The sequence below is a fragment of the Phyllobates terribilis genome, unplaced genomic scaffold (assembly GCF_046119375.1).
Source record: "Phyllobates terribilis strain yellow unplaced genomic scaffold, ASM4611937v1 Scaffold_2__4_contigs__length_985480577, whole genome shotgun sequence".
NCBI lineage: Eukaryota > Metazoa > Chordata > Amphibia > Anura > Dendrobatidae > Phyllobates > Phyllobates terribilis.
The window spans coordinates 911,169,036-911,192,594 of NW_027362762.1; the positions used below are offsets into that span (position 1 = coordinate 911,169,036).

At 43.9% G+C, this 23,559-nt stretch overlaps 2 long non-coding RNA genes across 2 annotated transcripts in view; one reads left to right on the forward strand and one right to left on the reverse strand.

Moving 5' to 3' along the window:
• Window positions 1-23,559, forward strand: part of LOC141253056 (uncharacterized) — a 152,355-nt gene that overhangs the window by 16,491 nt on the left and 112,305 nt on the right. The window lies entirely within an intron of this gene.
• LOC141253055 (uncharacterized) lies at window positions 21,429-22,609 on the reverse strand. The gene is made up of 3 exons (XR_012314209.1): window positions 22,505-22,609; window positions 22,174-22,388; window positions 21,429-21,785 (listed from the first exon to the last, which is right to left on the reverse strand). It is a non-coding gene; the product is annotated as an uncharacterized lncRNA (long non-coding RNA).

The window sequence follows — 23,559 nt, forward strand, 5'->3', positions numbered from 1 at the left end:
AAAAAAATTATATTCAGTTTGCAACCTGATGGAGGTCAGTATAGATGGATTAATAGAACAAGACCCACACACAGCTAGAAGCCCAAATATTTTTTCAGAGGTAGATGCAGAAAAAAATATATTCAGTTTGCAACCTGATGGAGGTCAGTATAGATGGACTAATACAACAAGTCCCACACACAGCTAGAAGCCCAAATATTTTTTCAGAGGTACTGTAGATGCAGATAAAAATTTGTTTTAATTTGCAACCTGATGGAGGTCAGTATAGATGGACTAATAGAATGATGCTATGCCCAAAAGATTTTACTTCACTCGGTGCAGTAAAAAAATTGGTATTCTATACACAGGTGGTATATCTTGCAGCACAGATAGGCTACTCCACTGACTAACACACTCTGCAATAGGCCAAAAAGGATTAGCTTTGCTAGATTCAGCCAAATGCTGTGAAAAAAACTTGCACAGCACTGGCACAGACCTGCCTGGCAAAAACTGATAGGAACTGATGTAACCTAGTCCTGAAAATGACTCCAATTACAATTAGTCTTTACTCCCACAACCTATCTATTTAAGAGCACAGACCTCCCTGATAAAAGTCGTAGGAAATGCTGTAACCTAGTCCTTAAAAGGACTGCAATCACAACTATTCCCTACTCCCAAGCTATCTGTATATTTGTGCGAAAATTGGCTTGAAATTAACAAGGTATAGCGCACACAGCAACTGCGGTGCCGTCTAACACGCAGCTGCAGCAGTGAGAAAATGGTGGCGACGGGGAAAATGGCTTGGTCTTATAGGGCAAGGACATGTGACATACACTGCCAATGACACATGCCCTTGCTTGTGTGAAAAAAAGCACTTCGCTCCGTGTGTGCGCTGCTGATAGGCTGACAGATTGCACCTCCCCACTGCAAATGCGGGAAAGAGAAAAAAAAATGGAGATCTTCATTGTTCCTGCAGAGATCCATCCCCTGCCCCTCCCCCCACCCCGCTGTACACTCAAACTGCGTATTAACATTAATTTTCATCATTACTGAGAAAAAATCCAGTTATGATTTTGGTGCACGAACAGTTATCAAACATAACCTCGAACAGCCGAATTTTTATCAAATTGTTCGTGTTCGCCGAACGGCTCGAACACCGCCCAAAACAGCTCGAATTTGAGATTGGCGAACAGTTCGAGTAGAACAACGTGCATCTCTAATGATTAGTAATTTTAAATCTGGTGGAGCTTATTATAGATGGCCTAATAGAATCAGTGCTGCACACTGCTACAAAGCCCAAATTATTTTCCAGCCAAGATTCAGATAAACATGATTAGTAATTTGAAAGATTAAAATGGTTGGAAGGGTGATTTTAACCAATCATCAAGCTTTTACTCTCCCCAGGATGACACAGGGGTAGAAAAGTCGTTTCGGATCCATGATTTGTTCATCTTTATGAACGTGAGTCTGTCTACATTATCAGTGGAGAGCCGCGTGCGCTTATCTGTCAGCACACCACCAGCAGCGCTGAACACACGTTCAGACAGAACGCTGGCTGCGGGGCATGACAAGATCTCCAAGGCGTAAGTGGCTAGCTCCGGAAATTTATCCAGATTGGAAGCCCAAAAAGAGCAAGGGTCCAGTGACACAGTCATGGCTTCAATGTTTACTTGGAGATACTCCTGTACCATCGTCTCTAGGCGTTGACTATGTGTCAGACTTCTTGTCTCCTGTGGCCTTGCAAAGGATGGGCTAAAAAAGTGGTGAAATGATTCCGCAAAATTGATGTTACCAGCAGATACTGTGGTTCTGTTACGGTTTGAGTGCTGAACACTTGACGGTCCCACGGTTGGCAAGTTGGAACTGTGAGATTCACTACGTGCACCACTGGTATTTTGTGGAAAAGCACATGTAAGATTCTGCAACAGTCTCTGCTGATACTCCTGCATGCGTGCATCCCTTTCTATGGCAGGAATAATTTCTGCAAATTTACTTTTGTACCGGGGATCTAACAGTGTGGCAACCCAGTAGTCAGGATTATTTCTAATTCTCACAATTCGAGGGTCATGTTGCAGGTAGTGCAGCAAGAAGGCACTCATGTGTGTTGCGCATCCAGGAGCACCAAGTCCCTGTTGTGTTGGTGGCGAGGTAACAATCATGCTTCCTTCCTCTGTCCTCTCCCCCCAACCTCGCACAACAGAAATGTGATCAAGGTCCCCCTCATCTGATGAGTCTTCCATCAGTTCGTCCTCCACTTCTTCCTGGGCTCCTGCACCTTCCTCACTAGTTTGGCTGCTACCATGCGCCCTGGTAAAACCATCTCCCCCACCCTCACATGCCTGCCGCCTTGGTGCTGCCGACCGTCTGGACGTTGCAGATGTTAGCCCTTCCGCATACAACTCCTCCTCCTCTACTTCCTCCACCTCCTCTTGTGCCACCACCTGACTCCGAATTCTGTTTAACATGTGCTCCAGCATGTAAATCACCGGAATAGTTATGCTGATAATGGCATCGTCAGCACTAAACATCTTCGTCGCCATTTCAAAACTGTGCAGAAGGGTGCATAGGTCCCTGATCTGAGACCACTCCTCCAGCGTGATTTGCCCCACCTCTGAATCTCGTTGGCCCAGGCTATACATCAGAACGTATTGCACCAGGGCTTGTCGGTGCTGCCACAGTCGCTGCAACATGTGCAGAGTTGAATTCCACCGGGTAGGCACATCGCATTTTAGCCGGTGAAGTGGCAGGCCCAACGACTTCTGTAGAGATGTAAGTCGCAGAGCTGCGGGATGCGAATGGCGGAAGTGAGCACACAGCGACCGTGCCCTCTGCAGAAGGCCATCTAGTCTGGGATAGTGGGCTAAAAATTGCTGGACAACCAGGTTCAACACGTGAGCCATACAAGGCACGTGTGTGACATTGCCCCGGCGAAGGGCCGCACCCAGGTTTGCAGCATTGTCGCACACGGCCTTCTCTGGTTTCAGGTCCAGTGGAGACAACCATTTATGAAATTGGTTCTCCAGAGCTGACCACAACTCCTCAGCTGTGTGACTCACATTTCCCAGACATTTCAATGTAAAAACCGCCTGATGACGTTGAGCCCTACTGCCAGCATAGTAAGGAGGTGTGCAGGATCCCTTCTGCGCAGTTAGAAAGCTTGTGGCATGACCAGACAGGCTTTGGGTGCAGGTGGAGGACCGAGAGGAGGTTGAGGAGGCAGAAGCCGTGGAGGAACTTTGAGATAAAGAGGATTGACGCACAACTCGTGCGGACGGCAAGACTTGGACAGCAGCCCCTTGTCCTGCTGTCACCATAGTTACCCAGTGCCCAGTCAGCGACATGTAACGCCCCTGTCCATGCCTACTCGTCCAAGTGTCTGTGGTGAAATGCACCCTGTCACACACAGAGTTTCTCAAAGAAGCGGTGATGTTGTGTGCGACATGCTGGTGGAGCGCAGGCACACCTTTCTTTGAGAAGTAATCCCGACTGGGCATCTGTTACTGGGGCACTGCGACGGACATAAGGTCTCGAAAATCCTCTGTGTCCACCAGGCGGAAAGGCAGCATTTCTGTAGCCAAGAGCTTGCAGATGGTGAAATTCAACCTCTTAGCTTTCTCATGGCTAGGAGGAAATTGTCTTTTACTTGTCCACATCTGAGGGACCGAGGGCTGGCTATTGTGCTTAGACGGGGTTGATAAGGGTGTCCCCGGCAAACTGCCGGTCTGTGAGGAAGATGCAGGCGGACATGTTAGGTTGCCTTGATCCAAAGGTGGTGCTATCGATGTCGGACAGCGCTCAACACCAGCTGCTGTTACCACCTCCAAAGAAAATGATGACCTGCCAATCACGCTGGCTGTTGCGGGTAAAGAGGTGGCAGGTCTGCGCCCCAAAACAGGTGTGACTGCTGTCCCCCCAGTCACAGAGGATGAAGAGGCCGCGGATGCACAAGATATGGCAGACGGTGGTTGGCCCGGCCGGCTAGGCCGCATTGTAGCACACTGAGCTTCCCACTGCAACTTATGCTTCATGTCCATGTGCCGGTTCATGCATGAAGTACTCAAACTATGTATTTTTTGGCCTCTACTTAGCTTTTGCTGACAAATGTTATAGATAACACGAGTTGGGTCATCTTTATCGATCTGAAAAAATGCCCAGGCTATGCAAGGCTTAGCACTCATGCGACCTGAAGAGCCACCACGACTTGTGGTGAGAGGCAGAGTTGTGTTTGAGGATGCAGTTGTTGACGTGCTTCCAGTACTACGTCTCTGTCCAGGAAGGCGCAAGCTGACCTCGTCGTCACTAGCATCTTCCTCCACCTCCTCTGCTGACCTCATCTCTTGGCTGACTGTGGGTTGACAGTAAGTGGGATCTCCAACCTCATCATCATCACCCTGTGCGTTATCACACCCATCGTCCTCAGAGCCAACCTGTTCCTGCCCTGACAAAAAACTAAAGTTGTCGCTCCAATCAGGTATTTGAGTCTTATCATCGTCTTCCTCATTGTCTCCACCGACAGGAGTTACAGTTTGGGAATGAGGGTCTACATTGTGGTCAGAACCTTCTGTGTCTGGTCCTGGATCCGACTCATAAAGATTCTGGGCATCAGTGCAGATCATTTCCTCGTCTGGATTCACAGAAGCTCTGGAGCCGACCTCTGATTCCCAGGCTATAGTATGAGTAAACAGCTCTGCAGACTCAACCATCTGTTCTACCTCATACTCAGACGGGCAGCTGGAGATTTGGGAGCTGTGAGGAAGCAAGTGCGATTGGGGTGACACCTTTGAGAACTGGAGTATTTGTGATGTTGAAGTTGATGTGGAGGAGAGCCCACTTAAAGGAGCACTTGATATCCGTTGAAGCACCTGCTGTTTTTGTGCCTCATCTGGAATTTGTAGCGATTGGCGTGGCCGTAAGAAAGGGATCTTATCACATTGTCCGCTAAAAGAAGTAGACATTTTAGTTTGGCTGGAAGATGGTCTTTCTTCTGCAGATGTTACTGTTGCTTTAACACCTACCCCACGGACACAACCTTTTTTCCCCTTCCCAACACGCCTTTTCCCCTTTCCACCAGCAGCAGGCCTTTTTCCACTCATTTTGGTGGTTAACTAATTCACAACTCTGGAGTTGTTTGCACAAAAAAACAATGGATGGGAACCGAGCAGAGCTGAGTGGCCAAACTGTGGTATTAGGCCAAAACTATTGGCTGGGTTAGATGCAGAAAAAAATTATATTCAATTTGCAACCTGATGGAGGTCATTATAGATGGACAAATAGAACAAGTCCCACACACAGCTAGAAGCCCAAATATTTTTTCAGAGGTAGATGCAGAAAATTTTTTTATTCAGTTTGCAACCTGATGGAGGACTGTATAGATGGACTAATACAACAAGTCCCACACACAGCTAGAAGCCCAATATTTTTTCAGAGGTAGATGCAGAAAAAAATATATTCAGTTTGCAACCTGATGGAGGTCTGTATAGATGGATTAATAGAACAAGTCCCACACACAGCTAGAAGCCCAATATTTTTTCAGAGGTAGATGCAGAAAAAAATATATTCAGTTTGCAACCTGATGGAGGTCAGTATAGATGGACTAATACAACAAGTCCCACACACAGCTAGAAGCCCAATATTTTTTCAGAGCTAGATGCAGAAAAAAATTATATTCAATTTGCAACCTGATGGAGGTCAGTATAGATGGACTAATAGAATGATGCTATGCCCAAAAGATTTTACTTCACTAGGTGCAGCAAAAAAATTGGTATTCTATACACAGTTGGTATATCTTGCAACACAGATAGGCTACTCCACTGACTAACACACTCTGCAATAGGCCAAAAAGGATTAGCTTTGCTAGATTCAGCCAAATGCTGTGAAAAAAACTTGCACAGCACTGGCACAGACCTGCCTGGCAAAAACTGATAGGAACTGATGTAACCTAGTCCTGAAAAGGACTCCAATTACAATTAGTCTTTACTCCCACAATCTATCTATTTAAGAGCACAGACCTGCCTGATAAAAGTCGTAGGAAATGCTGTAACCTAGTCCTTAAAAGGACTGCAATCACAACTATTCCCTACTCCGAAGCTATCTGTAGATTTGTGCGAAAATTGGCTTGAAATTAACAAGGTATAGCGCACACAGCAACAGCGGTGCCGTCTAACAGGCAGCTGCAGTAGTGAGAAAATGGTGGCGACGGGGAAAATGGCTTGGTCTTATAGGGCAAGGACATGTGACATACACTGCCAATGACACATGCCCTTGCTTGTGTGAAAAAAAGCACTTCGCTCCGTGTGTGCGCTGCTGATAGGCTGACAGATTGCACCTCCCCACTGTAAATGCGGGAAAGAGAAAAAAAAAATGGAGATCTTCATTGTTCCTGCAGAGATCCATCCCCTGCCCCTCCCCCCACCCCGCTGTTCACTCAAACTGCGTATTAACATTAATTTTCATCATTACTGAGAAAAAATCCAGTTATGATTTTGGTGCACGAATAGTTATCGAACATAACCTCGAACAGCCGAATTTTTCTCAAATTGTCTGTGTTCGCCGAACGGCTCGAACACCGCCCAAAACAGCTCGAATTTGAGATTGGCGAACAGTTCGAGTAGAACAACGCTCATCTCTACTCACAATCTAAATTTCCTATCAGAATGTCTTTGAACTGTGGGAGGAAACTGGAGAACCCGGAGGAAACCCACGCAAACACACAGAGAACGTACAAACTCTTTGGATTTGAATCCAGGACTTTGGAACATTGCAAATCAACAGCGCAAGCCACTGAGCCACCATGCTGTCCTGTAGATGTAGGATAAATAGGGAATAATACCCCAGGTGTTATGGTGCTACGACATGTTGGTGGAGTCTAGGGCTACAAAATACCTTATCCTAGTCCTTCTGGATCAAAGTATGGTAAGATGGAAAATGAAGCAGGAGTTGTGTGGAGCTCTCAAGGAATGATACCTTTGATATGCTATGAGTTCCTAAAAAAGAAGAGTTTGTTAATAAACTTGAGTACAGTATGTAAAAGCCTAACTGTAGAGATGTACTGGTGAAGGCTTTTAGGCTCCTTAAGACAAATTAGAGCAAACTGGTTTCACTTTGGATCTGTTCACATCTTCACTTTGGTTTCCATCAAAGGTGTATGTTAGCAGTGCTCCTTCGATGGAAACCTTCCACTTATTCCACTATAAAGAGTTCAAGTGCCATACAATGGCTATTGACTCCCAATTTACTGTGCCCCACTTAATAGGAAAATGTAGTAGACAATGGTCTTTACAGTAAAAATATGGTATGCCCGCATATAGTGGAAAGCAGGCATATGATCATGGTCACTGTGTGCATTTTACCTGGTATATATACAAAACATGGCATACAAACAAGATGTTTAATCCGTATAATAATCACATGCTGAAAAGACATAATTTTCTCTAATATCCAAATTTTACTAGCTCATAAATGGAACAATTTAGATAATAGGAATACAATAAGGAATATGTGGAAAAGTTTTTATAAACTTTTGACAATAAATATAAATAAGAAAGAGGTTTTCTTAAATGTTAAATCCTGCCTAAACCTATTCTACATGATGATGATATACTGTATGTGAGGAAAATGAATATGTGAAGTCCTTATAGATGGGAATAAGGTAAGGGAGTAAGGTGTTTGTTATACGTCTCAAAGTAGAAAATCGATTAAGAAAAGAAACAAAGGAGGAAAACAATTTTTGAAATAATAAGGTCTAATGGGTAAAGATTTCTTTGTGTGGAGAGTGCAAAGATAGTCTAGGGAGACTTAAAGGGAACCTATCTAATTTTTCATTTAATATGTTCTCCTTTCATAACATGTGCAGCCTAACAAAAGTTTTGCTAGCATTGCTATGAAAGTGTAATGCATCTATTTTGTGATAAATTGGTGTCCTTAAATATTTTTTTGATGGGGGTCAAAGTTCTAAGACCTCCATCAATCACTCAAAAACACTCTGCAGCATGTTATTGTACATTCAAATGTGCAAAGCTCTTCCCTGAGCTCATGCCCACAGTGGTATATGGGCTCAACAGACAGTCTATGGGGCCTAATAATTAAGACTGGTATAGTGCACACTCACGCTACATCAGTCTTGTTGGAGTAGAAGGAACCAAATTCATTAAGATGAGCATGCCACTTAAGGGATAGGAGTAGCATTTCTTTCAAATAAAACTTTGCCACATGTTCATGCTCTATCCCGCTCCGGCTCCTCCTCAGAAGATCTGATTCAAAGTGAAAATGCCAGAAGTCATCAAACTTCTGTGCAATTCCACGTTGCACAAAAAAGTAGTGAATTTTCAAAGCTTTTATGCCAGTTTTCTGGTGTAAAAGCATTGATGAATCTGCCATTATGAGTCTATAATCCTCTCTGTGTACAGGCTCATAGACTGCGCTGTGTGCACTCTCAAACAGGAGGTAAGTACTTATACCTGGCCAGCAGCATAGTGCAGAGTGTTTTTTAGCCAGATGGTTTGGGTCTCAGAACCACTAATCTAATGCACACATCAGGAAAGGAGTAGATTTTAAATAAACAATAAAATGATACCCCTTAATGGCCAGACAATACTAACTGTGGAACAAAAAATAGGAAGATTAGTCTTCTTTCAAGAAGAAAGTTATCTCTCAAGTGCTACCTATTGGAGGTAAATACAATTCATATGGCAAGGCATGTCATAGGGTCAATATTGTAGGCTGGATACCTCCACTAAAGAGCCAGTTGTACTCCTCTTGGCAAATAACTACAATGGGGAAAAAAAGTATTAGATACACAGCCGATTTTGCACATTTTCCTACCTACAAAGAATGGAGAGGTCTGTAATTGTTATCATAGGTACACTTCAACTGTGAGAGACAGAATCTAAAAGGAAAGACAGAAAATCACATTGTATGATTGCTAGTGTTGAGCTAACATGCTCGACACTGCTCGGTACTCGCCCGAGCATCACGCTACTCGGGATCTTAGGCGAGCACCGAGCATTTCCGGGTTTCTCGGGCGGGAGCTCGGGTTTCCGCCCTTCATGTTTGGTGCTCTTTACAGAGCCAATGAACATGCAGGGATTGCCAGCAAGTCACTGTAATGCAGCAGCCATGTTGGTTGTGGCCATTACATTGATTGGCTGGCCACACAGCGTCACCTCGAGGATTTAAGACCGGGCACCACCATCATGGACTCAGTCGCTCCGGATCAGCTAGTGTAGGGAAAGCGCTGCTGAGCTAGGGAGAGATTTATACTGCAAAATAGTTAGTGTAGGGTCTGTAAAGGCTGCAAAATAAAACAAACAGTCCTTCTCAGGACTAATATCCATCCCAAATATCAGGCAGGCAAGCAGGCTGTATAGGAGACACAGTGGTTATACCAGCAAACGCTGCATTACAGTCCTGTGTGTTCCTGTTGCTGAAATTTCTGGACTTAGCTCCAGGTCCTGGGGGGCGAGGAAAAATCCTTTTCTTTCATCTAAATCCTCTTTATTTTTTCCTCCTTCACACCGTACAAATACCCGTCTTATTAACCTTTAGGTGTCACCCCCCCCCCAAAAAAAAAATAGTGTGTCTGTCACAATTCAGACACAAATATATCTGTTTAAAATAGTCTGGTGTAGGACAGAGAAGCAAAAGTGTGGTTTTGCAGTTCCATGGTTCAAACCTCTTTATTAACCACTTTTGGGCCATTTGTACCTAAAAAAACTGTTTGAGTGTGTCGCTCACTGTTCAGCCGCAAATATATATATTTAAAAAAGTCTGGTATACCCCAGTAAATTATAACTGTGGTTTTGCTGTTCCACGGTAAAAAATCTTTGTATTATCCTGCTTTTGGCATTTTAAGCCATAAAGAAAAACAGTAATAGTGTCTCCTGATTGTTCAGACACCAATATATCTGTTTAAAAGAGTATGATATACACCAGTAAATTATAACTGTGGTTTTGCCGTTCCACGGTGAAAAATCTCTATTATCCTGCTTTAGGCATTTTTTGCCGTAAAGAAAAACAGTAATAGTGTCTCCTGATTGTTCAGACACAAATATATCCGTTGAAAATACTCTGGTGTAGGCCCGAGAAATAGAAGTGTGGTTTTGCAGTTGCATGGGTCAAATCTCTGTATTATCATGCTTTTGCCGTTTTTTGCCGTAAAGAAAAACAGTAATAGTGTCTCCTGATTGTTCAGACACAAATATATCTGTTGAAAATAGTCTGGTGTAGGCCCGAGAAATAGAACTGTGGTTTTGCAGTTCCACGGGTCAAATCTCTGTATTATCCTGCTTTTGCCATTTTTTCCGTAAAGAAAAACAGTAATAGTGTCTCCTGATTGTTCAGACACCAATGTATCTGTTTAAAAGAGTCTGGTATACACCAGTAAATTATAACTGTGGTTTTGCCTATCCATGGTGAAAAATCTCTATTATCCTGCTTTTGCCATTTTTTTGCCATAAAGAAAAACAGTAATAGTGTCTCCTTATTGTTCAGACACAAATATATCTGTTGAAAATAGTCTGGTGTAGGCCCGAGAAATAGAAGTGTGGTTTTGCAATTCCATGGGTCAAATATCTGTATTATCCTGCTTTTGCCATTAATTGCCGTAAAGAAAAACAGTAATAGTGTCTCCTGATTGTTCAGACACAAATAAATCTGTAGAAAATAGTCTAGTGTAGGCCCGAGAAATAGAAGTGTGGTTTTGCAGTTCCACGGGTCGAATCTCTGTATTATCCTGCTTTTGCCATTTTTTGCCATAAAGAAAAACAGTAATAGTGTCTCCTGATTGTTCAGACACCAATATATCTGTTTAAAAGAGTTGGTATACATGAGTAAATTATAACTGTGGTTTTGCCGTTTCACGTTAAAAAATCTCTATTATCCAGCTTTTGGTATTTTTTCCATAAAGAAAAACAGTAATAGTGTCTCCTGATTGTTCAGACACCAATATATCTGTTTAAAAGAGTCTGGTATACAGCAGTAAATTATAACTGTGGTTTTGCCGTCCCACAGTAAAAGATCTCTATTATCCAGCTTTTGGTATGTTTTCCGTAAAGAAAAACAGTAATAGTGTCTCCTGATTGTTCAGACACCAATATATCTGTTTGAAAGAGTCTGGTACACACCAGTAAATTATAACTGTGGTTTTGCCGTCCCACAGTAAAAGATCTCTATTATCCAGCTTTTGGTATGTTTTCCGTAAAGAAAAACAGTAATAGTGTCTCCTGATTGTTCAGACACCAATATATCTGTTAGAAAGAGTCTGGTACACACCAGTAAATTATAACTCTGGTGTTGCCGTCCCACAGTAAAAAATCTCTATTATCCAGCTTTTGGTATTTTTTCCGTAAAGAAAAACAGTAATAGTGTCTCCTGATTGTTTAGACACCAATATATCTGTTTAAAAGAGTCTGGTATACACCAGTAAATTATAACTGTGGTTTTGCCGTTCCACGTTAAAAAATCTCTATTATCCATCTTTTGGTATTTTTTCGTAAAGAAAACAGTAATAGTGTCTCCTGATTGTTTAGACACCAATATATTTGTTTAAAAGAGTCTGGTATACACCAGTAAATTATAACTGTGGTTTTGCCGTTCCACGTTAAAAAATCTCTATTATCCATCTTTTGGTATTTTTTCCGTAAAGAAAAAGAGTAAAAGTGTCTCCTGATTTTTAAACAGACATATTGGTGTCTGAACAGAGACTGGTATACACCAGTAAATTATAACTGTGGTTTTGCCGTTCCACGTTAAAAAATCTCTATTATCCATCTTTTGGTATTTTTTCGTAAAGAAAACAGTAATATTGTCTCCTGATTGTTTAGACACCAATATATCTGTTTAAAAGAGTCTGGTATACACCATTAAATTATAACTGTGGTTTTGCCGTTCCACGTTAAAAAATCTCTATTATCCATCTTTTGGTATTTTTTCGCAAAGAAAACAGTAATAGTGTCTCCTGATTGTTCAGACACCAATATATCTGTTAGAAAGAGTCTGGTACACACCAGTAAATTCTAACTGTGGTTTTGCCGTCCCACAGTAAAAAATCTCTATTATCCAGCTTTTGGTATTTTTTCCGTAAAGAAAAACAGTAATAGTGTCTCCTGATTGTTCAGACACCAATATGTCTGTTTAAAAGAGACTGGTATACACCAGTAAATTATAACTATGGTTTTGCAGTTCCACGTTAAAAAATCTCTATTATCCAGCTTTTGGTATTTTTTCGTAAAGAAAACAGTAATAGTGTCTCCTGATTGTTTAGACACCAATATATCTGTTTAAAAGAGTCTGGTATACACCAGTAAATTATAACTGTGGTTTTGCCGTTCCACGTTAAAAAATCTCTATTATCCATCTTTTGGTATTTTTTCTGTAAAGAAAAAGAGTAAAAGTGTCTCCTGATTTTTAAACAGACATATTGGTGTCTGAACAGAGACTGGTATACACCAGTAAATTATAACTGTGGTTTTGCCGTCCCACAGTAAAAAATCTCTATAATCCAGCTTTTGGTATTTTTTCCGTAAAGAACTACAGTAATAGTGTCTCCTGATTGTTCAGACACAAATATATCTGTTGAAAATAGTCTGGTGCAGGCCCGAGAAATAGAAGTGTGGTTTTGCAGTTCCATGGGTCAAATCTCTGTATTATACTGCTTTTGGCATTTTTTGCTGCAAAGAAAAACAGCAATAGTGTCTCCTGATTGTTCAGACACAAATATATCTGTTGAAAATAGTCTGGTGAAGGCCAGAGAAATAGAAGTGTGGTTTTGCAGTTCCATGGTTCAAACCTCTGTATTATCCACTTTTGTGCCATTTTTACCTAAAAAAATACAGTTTGCGTGTGTCGCTCACTGTTCAGCTGCAAATATATCTTTTTTAAATTGTCTGGTATACCCCAGTAAACAATAACTGTGGTTTTGCTATTCCACGGTAAAAAGTCTCTATTATTTAGCTTTTGGAATATTTTCCGTAACGAAAAACAGTAATAGTTTCTCCCTGATTGTTCAGATTGTTTAAAAGACTCGGGTGTAGGCCTGAGAAATAGAACTGTGGTTTTCCTCTTCCACGGTTCTAATCTGCTTTTTATTACCCTTTTTCCATTGATAGTGAGAGTGCAAGCTATTTTACTTCCTTTACAATGGGCAAAATGCGTGGCAAGGGACTTGGAACTGGACGTTCTTGTGATGGTGCGTGCAGAGGACGGGGCCTTGGCCAAGGTGAAAATGTGCCACAACCAACAGCCACATCTTCACGCTCCCACTTCTTGACTGAATCACTAGGGAAGCACAGAACAACACCAGTTTTGCGAACTGATCAGTGTGAACAGGTTATTAATTTGATAGCAGATAATGCTTCCAGTTACCTGGGCGCCACCACCTCCGGTCTTTCTTCCACACGGTCAAATCTTAGTAGCTGTGAGTCTCGAACGCATACTCCTCCTCACCCTGATGCTCCTTCCTCCCACCATGCCGAGTGTCGTCAGACAGCAACTGATCCCACACTTGGACACTCTGAAGAGCTGTTCAGTGGTCCATTTCCAGATTTGTGCCCCTCGCCTGCTCCGCTTGAAGTGGTGGGAGAGGAGATCCCATGTAGCAATGCCCAAATATTTGTACAGCCACGGCCACAGGAAGTCGACGCTGGCAATTTGTCACAAGAGGTGGACGATGACGTGACACAATTGCCAGGAAGTGAGGAGGAGGATCGTGGTGCGCAAGTGGAAGAGGAGGTGGTGGATGATCTAGTAACTGACCCAACGTGGCAGGTGGACATGCAGAGTGAGGCCAGCAGCACACAGGTGGAGGGAGGCAGAGTACCCCAACAGGCAGGAGAAGCAGTGTGGTGGCCGCACACAGAAGGCAGGCAACAGTTCCCCGTAACACCAACACGAGGGACGTTGCCAGTACAACCTGTAGGTCTTCCAGAGTCTGGAATTTTTTTAAAGACTCTGCTGATAACCCCAAAAAGGCCATTTGTACCACCTGCCATGCCAGCATCAGCAGTGGTGACAAAACTACCAGCCTGACCACCACCAGCATGATCAGGCACATGGCAGAAAAGCACCCGACTTTGTGGGGTGAACACCAGGGTCCACGACCAGTGTCAGCGGGTGTCACCACTGCTTCTTCCGCTGTTGTGCTTGCAATAGAACCCCCTGTTGTGTGTGCAAGGCAATCCCCTGTCCATACTGCATGCAAAGATGCCCCCTCCTCTCAGTCTTCACTTGTTATGGCAGTTTCTCAAGAAACAGCATCAACGTCCTTTCCACGTCCCACCGCAGCGTTCAATTGTCCATATCCCAGACCATTGAATGAAAGTGGAAATTCACAGCCAGCGCCCCACAGGCCACAGTCCTAAATTCGCACATTTCACGACTGCTTGCGTTGGAAATGCTGCCTTTTAGGCTGGTGGAGACGGAATCCCTCCGCAACCTTATGGCAGTGGCCGTCCCTCGGTATTCGGTCCCCAGCCGACACTATTTTGCCCAGTGTGCCATCCCGCACTACACAAGCACGTGTCCCAAAACATCTGCGGTGCCCTCAACAACGCAGTTACTGGAGGAGTCCACCTGACAACGGACACGTGGACAAGTGCTTGTGGCCAGGGATGGTACATCTCCCTGACGGCACACTGGGTAAACATAGTGGAAGCCGGGACCCAGTCGGACCTTGGGACGGAACACATCCTCCCTACACTGAGGATTGCTGGCCATATGTCAGTCAGAGTTGCCCCCACAGTGTACAGCTCCTGCGCATCATCCTCCTCCTCCTCCTCATGTTCAGCCTCCATCTCAGATATCACCACATCAGTTACAAGCTGGAAGCACTGCACTACTGCCTCCGCCAAGCGGCAACAGGCTGTGCTGAAACTTATAAGCTTAGGTGAGAAACCTCACACTGCTTGTGAGTTGTGGACAGCTGTGAAAGAGCAGGCAGATCTGTGGCTGAGACCGCTGAACCTACATCCAGGCATTGTTGTGTGTGACAAACCTGGTGGCGGCTCTGAGGCGAGGCGAGATCACACACGTATCATGCCTTGCTCATGTGCTTAACCTCGTGGTTCAGCGGTTTCTTAAATCATACCCCAAGTTGCCAGATCTGCTCGTCAAAGTATTCCGCCTGTCAGCTCATTTTCGCAAGTCGGCTACAACTTCCGCCGCCCTTGCTGTGTTGCAGCAGCATTTGCCGCTTCCGTCACACCGACTGGTGTGTGAAGTCCCCACACGTTGGAACTCTACCCTCCTCATGTTACAAAAGATTTGTGAGCAGAAGAGAGCAGTTGTGGAGTACGAGCTGCAACAAGGCCGTCGATATTCAGGTCAGACTTCACACATAAGACCTCAGGAGTGGACCTGGATGTCTGACATTTGTACCATCTTGACAAACTTTGAGGAATCCACCAAGATGGTGAGTGGCGATGACGCCATCATTAGCATCAGCATTCCAATTGTCTGTCTTTTGCAATGCTCTCTGCAGAGAATTAAAGAGGACGCATTGCAGCCAGAGTATGATGAGATGGATCAAGAAGCCGTAGCGGTCGATTACACACAGCCCAGCCTCATCTCATCCCAACGTGCATTGGGAGACAATGAGAGAGAGGAGGAGGAGGAGGAGGAAGAACAGGAGCTGGTATCATGCGCTGTAGACGATAGTACCTGTACAACTGTCATACCATCGGTTCAGCGTAGGTGGCCTGAGGACAGGGGGGGAGGAGAAGGAGGAGGAGAGCATGGTCATTCGTCATCTTGGTTAGGACACGGAAGTCTTGACCGTTACCAGTATGGCACGCATGGCTGACTTTATGCTACGCTGCCTTAACCGTGACCCTCGTGTTGTCAAAATGATGGGTGACAGTCATTACTGGTTGGTGATACTTTTAGACCCCCACTACAAGGAGAACTTTCACTCTCTTATTCCTGAGGTGGAGAGGTCTACAAAAATGGGGCAGTACCAGAAGGCCCTTGCTGCAGAACTGTTAAAAAAATTCCCATCTGAACATGCTAGCGGCAGAGGTCACAGTTCGTTGCCCAACCAAGGCGTACATGCGAGAGAGACGCAACTCCAAACGAGCAGAGGCAGGGGAACACTGTCAACATTCTGGGACAGTTTTCTCAGACCTACCCTTCAGACAGACCCTGAGGCATGGGGTACTCTCTCAAGGAGTGGAAAGTTTCAAAACATGGTGAGGGAGTACCTTGCTGACCGTACAAGGGTCCTCCATGATTCCTCTGTGCCTTTTAATTATTGGGTATCCAAACTGGACACTTGGAATGAACTCGCTCTGTACTCCTTGGAGGTCTTGGCCTAGCCTGCCGCTAGCGTGTTATTGGAGCATGTTTTTAGTGCCGCTGGGGGAATTATGACTGTTAAGCGCACTCGTCTGTCAACTGACAATGCTGACAAGCTGACCCTCATCAAAATTAACAAGGGCAGGAATGGGCAAGACTTCTCATCACCACCAAATGACAGCAGAGTAACATAAAGTCAAATCCACTGTGTTATTTCGGGAGGTGTATTCACATGCACCGCTTCACACCCACACATGGGTATACGCTTCCTCATTTCGGCTGTTTTATGTTCTTCTCCTTACCCTCAACCTCCACCACCACTATACCACCAGGGTGACCGTGGTCCGTGTTGCCATTATTGAAAGTTCCTCCGTCCTTATTTTTGTCAGCTTTTGCTTGAAATGCATAAGCAAAGATTGTGGGAGACCCACTCCCCAATAATGGGAATAATATTTTTAAGATGCTGTACTGTACGGCTCTTTTAAGGGGCATTAAAACTGTCTTGTTAAGCTACTGCGACCTCCACGTCTCTTCCAAGGGGCATTAAAACCGTCTTGTTAAGCTACTGTGACCTCCACGTCTCTTCCGAAAGGCATTAAAACCGTCTTGTTAAGCTACTGCGACCTCCACCACTTTCTCAAAGGGCATTAAAACTGTCTTGTTAAGCTACTGCAACCTCCACCACTTTTCCTCCAAGGGGCATTAAAACCGTCTTGTTAGGCTACTGTGACTTCCACCACTTTTCCAAGGGGCATTAAAACAATCTTGTTAAGCTACTGCGACCTCCACTTCTCTTCCAAGGGGCTTTAAAACCATCTTGTTAAGCTACTGACACCTCCACGTCTCTTCCAAGGGGCATTAAAAGCGTCTTGTTAAACCACTCTGAACTCCACAACTCTTCCAAGGAGCATTGAAATGTTGTTTTTAATTAACTCTAACCTCCACTGCTCTTCGAACGGGCATTGTATTTCCTCCTAATTTTTGGCAGCTTTTGCTTGGAAGGCATAAGCAAAGACTATGGGAGACCCACTCCCCAATAATGTGAATAATGTTTGTAATATGCAGTACTGCATGGCTCTTGTAAGGGGCATTGCAAGTTCCTCTGTACTAATTTTTGGAAGCTTTTGCTTGGAAGGCATAGGCAAAGACTATGGGAGACCCACTCCCCAATAATGGGAATAATGTTTTTAATATGCTGTACTGCATGGTTCTTGTAAGGGGCATTGCAAGTTTCTCCGTCCTAATTTTTGGCAGCTTTTGCTTGGAAGGCATAAGCAAAGACTATGGGAGACCCACTCCCCAATAATGGGAATAATGTTTTTTAGATGCTGTACTGTATGGCTCTTGAAGGGGCATTAAAACCGTCTTGTTAAGCTACTGCGACCTCCACCACTTATCCAAGGGGCATTCAAACTGTCTTGTTAAGCTACTGTGACCTCCACCACTTTTCAAAGGGGCATTAAAACCATCTTGTTAAGCTACTGCGACCTCCATGTCTCTTCCAAGGGGCATTAAAACCGTCTTGTTAAGCTACTGCAACCTCCACGTCTCTTCCTAGTGGCATTAAAACCATCTTGTTAAGCTACTGCGACCTCCACGACTCTTCCAACGGGCATTGCATTTCCTCCTAATTTTAGTCTGCTTTTGCTTTTCAATGCATAGGCGAACACTAAGGGAGACCCACTCCTCAATAATGGGTAGAATCTTTTAGTACGCTGTAATCCACGTCTGTTTCAAGGGGCATTGCCGTTCCTCATAATTTTTGGAAAGTCTTCCATTCACTGCTTAGGCCAACAGTGCACAGGAGGCCCAGTTGCTATTAATGGATAAAACGGTTTAGTTAAGGCCCTCTGACCTCCATGTCACTTCCAAGGGACATTGGAGTGCCTCAAAATTTTTGGTAGGCATTGCACTCACTGTATGCCCTTTAACTGTGTAGCCGAACCGCTCCTTTTGGTACAGAAACATATCCTACAAGACATGTGTTGTTGACTGGCCTGTTATTGATGTGATGGGTCCCTGTTCCTCCTGCTCTTTCTCCTTTGCCAACATCTCATCCATAGTTTATCACCTGAAGCTTTGTTTTAACGGGAGTCATAGAACTGGGATAGTAGCAGAAAAACATCCAGCAATCCTCGGAGGAGGAAGGATATGCGCCAAAATGCTGACCACCTCAGGCCTAGCTGCTACTACATACATGCTCTTGCATTCCAAGAAAACAAAGCAGATGTTAACTTCTATCATCATCATGCTCCTCACCTTGGCACTCTCTACTCCCCTGATGGAGATGCCAGGGCCCACCGGAGGAGTCTGGTTCTCTGGTGGGCTCGTCCAATGCTGCCCTAAAGCAGGCCAGGCTAAGAAAAGTGTGTGGGAAGGTAACAGGAGAAATAGGGGCGGCTGGGTACCGTTTATGGACACCCGGCCGCCCCCAGGCGGCTGGGGACCGTGTGTGGACACCAGGCAGCGGGGCGGCTGGGGACTGAGTATGGATACCAGGCCGCCGACGCAGCCATGACATGGTGGCTGGCGTCTTCCTCTACATGCCTAAAAGGCCCTCTTTCAAGTGCAAGCAAGCTAGCAGTATGGTATTGCAGCCTGGGGGTGGGTGGGTGTCAGGTTGCACACTTACGCTTCATTCCAAGATAACAAAGCAGATGCTAACTTCTATCATCATCATGCTCCTCACCTTGGCACTCTCAGCTCCCCTGATGGAGAAGCCAGGGCCCACCGGATGAGTCTGGTTCTCTGGTGGGCTCTTCCAATGCTGCCCTAAAGCAGTCCAGTCTAAGAAAAGTGTGTGGGAAGGTAACAGGAGAAATAGGGGCGGCTGGGGGCCATTTATGGACACCCGGCCGCCCCCTGGAGGCTGGGGACCGAGTGCGGACACCCGGCCGCCGGGCGGCTGGGGACTGGGTATGTATACCTCGCTGCCGAAGCAGCCATGAGGTAGTGGCCAGTTTCGTTGTCCTCCAAACTAAAAGGCCCCATTTCAAGTGAAAGCTAGCAGTATGGTATTGCAGCCTGCGGGTGGGTGGGTGGTTGGTTGGCTGCATATTTGCGCTTGCATTGCAAGGAATGGGGGAGGTACAATTGAACACTGCCCTGGGACAAGGACTTGCACAGGGATAGTTGCAAGTCTGCATCTTCTGATGCTGCAAGGAACACTTCTGATGGGCACACTTTTAGGCAGTGACCTGGGTGTCAGACATGCTTCCAGGGGTCTTCCCTATGCTGTTCCCATGTCTTTTCAGCACATGGCCAGATAAAATTGTAAAATATTAAAATGACATTTCCCGGTGAATGCATTTGTCACGGTTGAAAGCAATGCAAAAGTGCAAAAACGTATAAAAAATGCTACTTGTGAACAAAGCCCAAGGTGTGGAGGAGTATTTTTTGGGGGGGTTATTTATTTTACCTTATACACAAGTCTTTACCCTGGAAAGGAACTTCCTTAACATATTTCACAGGAAAACTGTGTCAGTTTCGTTTTTGAACGTTTTATTGTGAGCCCGTAAAAGTGGCTTAACACTAGGACTACTGGACTCGTGACCCCGCCTAGAACTACTGAAAGGAGTCATTTTGACTTCTTGCTTGTTTTCGTTTATTTTTAGAGTTTCATTTGTGGTTATTTATTAATAATTATATTTTTTGTAATGTATTATTATTGTGAGATCCAACAGTAATGCTTTTGATTGTTTTTTTTCTGCTTTTCTTATTTTTCTACAGAAAATAACAATAATTATAATAGACGTTTTTCAAACATTTTTTTTTATTCAAGTGCACACATATAAACAACAACTGAAGAACAAAAAGCAGAGAAAATGTAGGTGGAGGAGCATAAAAATGAAAATATGGCGCAGAATTCACCTTCTAAACATTTGGTGTTTCGCATTTTAGGCATTGCCTTTGATTTATGGCAGTACATTGCCCACACAAAGACTTACCACAAGTCTTACAATTGCCGACAGATCTATTTTTCTTGCACTTTTCTTTGATCTGGCAAAATTTTGTTTGAACCATCACTTCTGAGCATGTAGAAACTTGGGACGTGGAACCCTTTTCCCTATCTGTGACATAAGGACCACTCAACTCTCTCACAAGCGTTTGCAAAAATGCCTTGCGTGACATTTTTTGGTGGGTAATCTCCTTGAATATTATCCATGCATTTATACCCGCAAAGTCTAAGGCATTTTCAAATGCATGAACAGGCCATCTCCTTGTGCATGTTCGTGTGGTATATTTTCGTGCCATCTGATCCACTACATCTACTCCATATTTTGTTTCATTGTAAAACTTTACCGTTTCTGGAGTTTTTTTAGCGGAATCAGACGCAACAACAACATCTGGATGGACGGAACTCAAAATGACAACATTTTTGTTGGGCTTTCCTTGATATACTGTAAGTGTAAAATTGTCTTCATTTCTAAACACTTTAGTGTTGTACAATTCCTCTTTCATGGATTTTATTTCTTTAGGCACTTCTCACCTTATCTTGTTCAGTGTTCCCACGATGGTTGTTCCTTTGCTTTTTAGCTGTTTAGCTAATTTTACTGAAGTAAAATAATTATCGGTTGTAACATTGCGACCTTTTTTCAAAAACGGGTCCAATAACTTCATTACCACATGGTCAGCTAAACGGTCCTCAGCACGGCGTGTGTCATCTTTGCCTAGATAAGGGAAGCCATTTGCCAGATATTTGCTCTCCTTATCAACAGCTAGCCAATATTTGTGGCCATATTTATCTGGTTTGGAAGGCATGTACTGCGTGAATGGACACCTAGTTTTGCTTGGGAAAAGTTGCTCATCCACCGTTATGTATGGGCCAGGTTTGTAACACGCAATACAATTTTCAATAAACCTGTCCCACACAGTAGAAAATAGAGCAAACTTGTCCGTTTGCAGTCTCTCCGATCGAGTAGATTTCTCATCAAATCTGAGAAACCTCATAATTTCAACAAAGCGGTCCCTAGACATTGTCGCTTTGCAAAACGGTATTCCCCAGTCATTACACCAAATACTGCTAATCGAGTGACGGTTCGTGCCAGATATTCCACGAGCATAGAATATCGCAATGAATGCATCTAGCTCCTCATCAGATAGAGTAAACTGTAAATTATTGTTCCTGCATGCTTCTGCAAGCGTACAGTTCTTTATATGTGTCAATGTATATGAATAAAAAAATAAACGCCATGCGCTCAAAGGACTATCGATAATGATATTTCTTCTGGCGTATCCTGTAGGGCCAGGTGGTTCTCGAAGAATATTTTGGCTGTCACGCCTACCAGGCAAGTGTTCTCCAATTTCAACAGGTTTCCATTGAATACCATCCGCTGAAACTAGTATTCCTTCAGATTCGCCTTCTCTGGTGTTTGTTGTTGCATTACCTTCGCCGCCATCGTTATCTGTTGTTCTTTCATTTCTGGGACGTTTTGCTGATTTTTTCTGTCCACGACCAGGAGGATGGTCACGAGGCAACATAACTGCATGAGCCCGATCCCCAGTTGATGTGCTTGGAATATCTGTAAAAAAGTTGATGAATATTTAGAATTTTTGTTTTGTAAGGGTCCGTGCACACTGGCTGGATTAGCGGCGGAATATCCGACCGGATATTCTCACCACAATCCGGCCCATACCTGCCCGCTCAGGTACAGAGCGGAGTTTCATACCTGAACCCCGGGCTGGGGCCGCTGTCTGGGACGGAGCCATGCTCGCGCGTAAGCAAGCGCTGCTCTGTCCCTGACAGCGGCTCCAGCCCGGGGTTCGGAGCGGAGATTCAGGCATGAGCGGGCAGGTACGGCCTGTATTGCGGCAAGAATATCCAGATGGCTATTCAGCCAGAATTCTGCTAGTGTGCACAGGCCCTAACTCAGTGTGTGGAAGAACAAATAAATACACATAACTACTTACCTTCTGGATTTGTTCCTTCTGAGTCTTCAGATTCACTTGATATGTTCTGAGGAATGAAATCTTCATCACTGTCAGAATCAAATACATGTTCCTGCAATTCGGATTCCGATTCATCCTCCGGTATGGATTGCAAAGTAGCCAGAATATCCTGAGACTTTATCAAACGTCTTCTCTCCATATTCCTCACAAATTCCATAATTCTATATAGTTCCCTGCTGAAAAATAGAAATGAAATGAAAACTAAAAGAAATAATAACTGTTCTGCCACCTTCAAAAGTAGGTGGGCTGAATCAGTTGACAGACAGCTAAACTATTTCATAACAATTCATACCTGTATGAGTCTTCAGAGCTCGTATGTCTGCGTCTGTTCTCTTTGTCTCTTCAGCTGAACTGAAAGTAAAGTTACTATCCAGAATACTGTCTCCTGCTAGGACCTTAGAAAAACACCACCCTTCATTAGCATAAGATAAGAGCCTAGAGTAAACAAGCTATTTTGTTCAGCATTACACAGTAATACAAGCAGGTAAAACACAAGGAAAATGTGAAAAGTTGACATGTAAATTGAACTACATCTATATGAACATCAGGGTAAATAAGACAGAGTGAAAAAATCATGCACAAAACTTTATAGCAACATTTAGTGACAAAAGGACCTCAAAATATAGTAGGGAGTCAAAATGACTCCCTTCAGTAGTTCTTGGTAAATTTTGAAAAAAACGCGCAAATTTTTCACCAAAATTATTTATTCTCACAAAATCTTTTTTCACATCATATTTGAGGAAAAGTCACCGAGTTTCAAGCCGGAATTCTGAAAAATGTAGTCACAGAAGAGAAATAAAAAACGAAAGGAGTCAAAATGACTCCATCAGTAGTTCTAGTGTTAATATCTCTGACCACGTTGTTGACAGCAGTGACCTGGGGGTCAGAAATGCTTCCTGGGGCGATCCCCATGCTGTCCCCATGTCATTTGAGCACTGTCACTATTGTTTTGGGCACTTGTTAGGCTTTTAAAAGACTGCCGGGGGTGCCGCCGCAAATTGCTCGAGTCTCCCATAGACTAACATTGGGCTCGTTGCTCGGGTCGAGCACCCGAGTATCACGGTGAGCTCGGCCCGATCTTCGAGCACCCGAGCATTTTAGCGCTCGCTCAACACTAATGATTTCTAAATATTTAAATTGCATTTTATTGCATGAAATAAGTATTTGATCATCTACCAACCAAAAAGAATTTTGGCTCTCACAGACTTGTTAGTTTTTTTTTAAGAAGTACTCCTACTCTGCACTCATTAGCTTTATTGATTTTACCTGTTTGAACTCATTTCCTGTATAAAAGACACCTGTGTACACACACTATCAATCACATTCCAACCTTTCCTGACCTTTCTC